We start from the raw sequence: 5,455 nt of genomic DNA, 5'->3' as shown, positions 1-5,455 counted from the left end.
AAATGATCTGATTTCAAGTAAAAAGATAACTCTGGAGACAGTGTGGAAGGAAGACTGAAAGAGAAGATGGCTAACAATGAAACAATAGATTAATTCAATTGTCCAGGCAAGCTTATTGCCTAGTGGGGTTCCAGAGGAAGGAACAGAATCGAGACTTAGGGGAAAGAATCAATAGATTTTGATGATAACTGCACATGAGGGGAAGAGGCAAAGAGAGGTGCTGAAGACGAGCTGGATATTCTAGTTCAGGAGACTAGAGAAGAGGAGATTCCATTCACGGAGGGTTGCTCTTTGAGAAGAGGAGGAGTTTCAGAGAAAACATGACATATTTGGTGTGGACGTGTTAAGTTTGACATACCTGTGGGACACAGAAAGCAGTCAGTAACGTTTTTTGTAATCGTGAGATAGGTCTGGAGTTGAGGAGGCAGTTGGGAATAGGAGATGCAGTTGTGGGAGTCATCAATATCTGTTGGAGCCCAGGGAATGGGTGGTAATTGCCCAGCAGGAACAAATGGAAAGACAAGAGAAGGAAGACACCTTGGGGAACTCTGACGTCTAAGGAGTTGCTGGATGCAGGTGGATGATTGCGATTGGAGCCACTATAGCCTCTGACGCTGGAGACCCACTGAAAGACAAAAAGATTTCAGGATGCTTGATAGAAGGATTGAACAGCGAGAAGCTGGTGGAAGGGAGACCAATGTAAAAACTAACAACAGACCAGCCCCAGAGAATGGTAAATTTCAACGCCGTCATAAATAACATGTAATGAGGATATAAATGGCAATAGGTCTTGACCATAATGAATAATAAAAATATCAAATTTTAGTTCCTTTCTTCATGCAATCAGTTTTCCCATAAAGTGGGCAGTTTCTTATTGAATTTTTATCGAATAAAAAAAAACTAGATAAAAAGTGACTGTTCAGTTACTAGTCGAGTCAAAGAATAACAGTAACTATTATTAGTTGGGCAAATGGTCCAGAAAGAATAGAAAAAGAACTTACAGTAAATTTGGCTGTATGACTACTCAGCTGAGAATCTGTCATGAGGCACCAATTTAAGGGTGCCTGCAGCAGTGTTCAGCTCCAAACAAGGTCAGTAAAAAATGGCAAGAGCACAAGCAAAGAGGCTCCACCTACTCATGCATAATGCTCATTCCATAGCTATCTGGAGACTCCGGGACCACTCTGGAGTTGTGTTTTCTAAGTCCTGGCTAGCACGTGTGTGACATGATGATGTGTCACTGCTTACCAAGTGTCAGTGCAAAATATTAGTTTTGAATTTTACCAGGCATCTCATTAAAAGGAAAAATACACTGTAAAATTTCCAAACATAAGCCTCTGTTTGTCTTTTACCTGTCTTGGAGAAAACCATGGACAGGAAGATATTTGTCTCTATCCATGGCTGGGGCCCCAACGAAGTACTGTATAATGGAGTGAGTCATTTCCCTGTAAGCAATGATTTGAAATATGCTGTAATTATGATCTTGCTCATGTCACAAGGAGAAAACAAAACATCTGAGTACCATTACTCTGCCTTACGAACTGTCAACTCTTCATCGATGATTTCATCACACACTGGTAATGACCATTCGGTGCTTTTACACTCACAGAACTGCCAGCTTGATTTGAGAAGAGGAAACTTAGAAAGTCGGGGTGTTGGGTTCATAATTAGCTTTATCACGACAATCCAGGCAAAACCCAGAAGCCTATATTTTAATTGGCATGCTAACATATATGAAAACGACATTTCGAATGAGATTATTTTTTCTAAATTCAGAAATAAGGGGAGAAAAAAAGCAACAGTTATGTTTTAAAATCTCTTAATACTTACTATTAGGAGGTTAGAAAATTATTGTCTGTTTAGCATAAATGAACCTGACATTCTCCTAAAGCTAAGATTTTCTTCCGTGGAAAGGTGCTCAGAGGCTATGGCACAAAGAGCTGGATTAATAAACTGGGATGGAATAAATGATTGTTTTAGTTTGCTAGGGCTGCTATAACACAACGCCACAAACAAGGTGGGTTAAACAACAGAAATTTATCGTTTTGTAGCTATGGGAGCTAGTAGTCCAAAGTCAAGATGTCACCGAGGTTGGCTCCTTCTGAGGTCTTCTCTCCTTGCCTATAGATGAGCATCTCTCCCTCTGTCTCTCCACACCATCTTCTCTCTATGAATGTCTGGTTCCAAATTTCCCCAATTTATAAAGACACCATTCACATTAGATTAAGGCCCACCTAGTGACTCATTATAACTTGATCACTTGTGTAAAGACCTTATCTCCAAATAAGGTCACATATTAAGGTACCATGGGTTAGGACTCTAGCATTTCTTTTTTGGGAGACATAATTCAATCCATAACAATGGTTAGAATAATCTTTTGGGGGAGAGAAAATGAATGGCATCAAGTCCATCCATTTACCTGCTATCTGCTATCCACTCTCCCCAGGTAACAAGGTAAAACAGACAAATCAGAGATACATTACCACGGAGTTCAATAGCTAAGAGGAGTGAATTGGTAATGCCAGTCCAGTTCCTTAAGGACAAAAATATTAACAGGTAATTTTCCTGTAGATGAACCCCATTATTGCCTCAGTAAAGCCGACTAGGGAAAATAACACCACATGCTATGTCATTTATGACCATTACAACTCACCAAATGTTTAAGTTCTAATAATGTGAAACTACTGAATTCTACATTAAATTTTCTCTATCACTGACATTCCTAGGCATTCTAAAAAAGTAGCAAAATATCTTCCTCTCTAAAGCTGAACAAGAGGATGATACTGCAATGCATCAAATCAAGATGAATTTGGGCTTTGCATCTAAAAAAGTCTGAAGACACTTGGACTCATTCCCCCACTGACCTGGTCCCACAGGGATGTTTACTCTGAAGACAGACAACAACCTTACCACAATGTTGCCATCATAGCGGCCCAATGGCAGGCCAGTGGACCCTTTCCTGCTCTGTGGCATCTTCATGAAGATGACAGACTCAGAAAATAAACTCTCTTCCAAGGAAATAATCCAATACGTGTCAAAAGATGTCCATCTGAGAATTATTTCTAGTAACAACTTTAAATGCATACTCAGTATCAGTCAGTAGCTCAATATCAATCAATTATGTTATATTTACTCTATGAAAGATTTTTCAGTTATCAAAAGTAGCAAACACAAAGATTATATAGTGGCCTGACCATGGGATACTAGAGCAAAACACACAGGTGACAACTTCATTCATGCACACAGAGCCTTCAATCAACTTGTGAGTGTCCCTAAAAAGACAACCAAGGATTATCAGATAGCTGAGAAAATGCTTTAACATAGAATGCATAACTCAAAACAAAAAGCGGGGGGGGGGGGGGGAACTGATTGGAGGAAAGACACTATGAAAGAGGAAAGCCTCAAATAAAAAGCTATCATTTATAACCTTAGAGAGATATCGAAAGATAATAGCATCCACAAAATAAGAATATTATTTCATAATTTTTCAAGGAAAAAAATTAGAGTTCAAAAAATTTCTCCAAAAAGGTAAAGCAAGAAATGAGACAGAGAGAGAGAGAAAGAGAGGAAGAGAGATGAAAAAGAAGTAGAAAATATGAAGAAAATTAAGGGTAGATCAGGAACTTCAACATCAGATAATAAAAGTTCCAGATAGACATCACAGAGAAAATAGAATGAGGAATATTATCAATAAAATAAATAAATAAATCAGACAAATATCCCAGACTTGTAAGGTAGGAGTTTCAAGAATTGAGAGTTCACCCAGTACCTATCACGATAAAAAAAAAAATGGACTTACATCATAGCATAGTATCATGAAATTTTGGAACACTTGAAACAAAGAGAAAGATCTAAAATTTCCAGAAAGAAAAAAATCAAGTTATATTGCAAAGGATCAAGAATCAGAATGGTGTTCAGTTTTTCAAAAATAATAGACGCTGATATATAAGGGAGTAATGACTTCAACTTTCATAAGATGACTTACAACCTAGAATTCTATATCCAACTATATCAATACTAAAGACTTTTTCCAAACATGCAAAATATCTCTGATTTGGGTTCCCTCAGAAACAACCTCTGAGACAAGGATTTTAGTACAAATAGTTTATTTGGGAGGTGATCCTAGGGAGCACTGTTAGGGGAATAGTAGACTAAGACAAAGAAGAGAAAGAAACAAAACAAGAATCCTTTATTGGATAGGTCACCTCAATGGACAACTGGGACTCAATCCTTTTGAGAAACTGCAAGAGACAAAACAGGCACCAAAACTGCCCTCACTGGCTGAGAGGGCTTCTCTGGTGAATAGACCAAGAAAACCCCTCAGAGGTGCCTGTCTATCCAACAATGGATACAAAATTTCAAATATCAAAGGAATCTGGGGAGGGCACCCACAATATTTGCTACAGTCACGAAGTTATAAAAAGCAGATGCTCATCAAAATGCAGGAAACAGAGGATGCGACTCTAGAGAAAGGTGAAGGGCTCCTCTTGGGATGACGGTAGATGGAGATAAGATGATAACCAGACAGCAGCCAGCTGAGAGTTGGAGAGGTCAGGAAAGATGTGCATACATGATCCAATGTGTTTCATCAGAGGAGACTGAAACAATTGAGGGAGTAATTGAAGGTGAACAAGGGCTAAGTACACAGAAGACCAAGTACACAAAAAAGACAATTATTAATCCAAAAGAAAAACAAAAAGTTGTGCAGGAAAGGAAAAATAATTATGGCATACTACGTGAATGAGGTACTGTTTTTTCTCTTGATAATTCATCACATATGTACATGGAGACCTACCACATATTTTAAAGCCTTATCTCTTAGTAAGAATGTATTACAATTCATGTAACATCCCCACTATGATAGATATTTCAGCTATCCCTGTTTTTTTTTTTCTATCACAAATAATACTGTAATGAACATCCTTGAAATTTTCTATAGGGTATATTACTAAGGTAAAATTTCTGGATCAAACAGCACATACGTTTAAAGTTTTGATTTTTCATCTCCAGAAAATTTTCATCAATTTACATACCCACCAACAGCACAGTCCTTTCCTATGTATCTTCTACAGTGGATATTATCAACCTGCTTTTTGTGGGTTTTTCATTTTGATAATTAAAATTAAAAGGGTAAGGGGGCAATTTCTTTTTTTACTTAATTATACCTATGTGACGGGGCACCTGGGTGGCTCAGTCAGTTAAGCGTCCGACTTCAGCTCAGGTCATGATCTCACAGTCTGTGGGTTCGATCCCAGTGTCAGGCTCTGTGCTGACAGCTCAGAGCCTGGAGCCTGCTTCGGATTCTGTGTCTCCCTCTGTCTCTGCTCCTCCCCCGCTCATGCTCTGTCTGTCTCTGTCTCAAAAATAAATAAAAACATTAAAAAAAATTATACCTATGTGTTATTTTATTTTGTTTCAGCGAATGATTTTTATTTTTATTTTTTTAATTAATTGT

At 38.1% G+C, this 5,455-nt stretch overlaps 1 long non-coding RNA gene across 1 annotated transcript; it reads right to left on the bottom strand.

Moving 5' to 3' along the window:
- Window positions 1-376: 376 nt before the first annotated feature.
- On the bottom strand, window positions 377-5,128 carry LOC109502481. The gene is made up of 2 exons (XR_002161090.2): window positions 1,353-5,128; window positions 377-625 (listed from the first exon to the last, which is right to left on the bottom strand). It is a non-coding gene; the product is annotated as an uncharacterized LOC109502481 (long non-coding RNA).
- Between the last annotated feature and the right edge of the window lie 327 nt (window positions 5,129-5,455).

Source organism: Felis catus, chromosome C1, assembly GCF_018350175.1.
Source record: "Felis catus isolate Fca126 chromosome C1, F.catus_Fca126_mat1.0, whole genome shotgun sequence".
Taxonomy (NCBI): domain Eukaryota; kingdom Metazoa; phylum Chordata; class Mammalia; order Carnivora; family Felidae; genus Felis; species Felis catus.
Note: the sequence above shows the minus strand (reverse complement) of the source record. Positions and strands in the feature narration are given on the sequence as shown.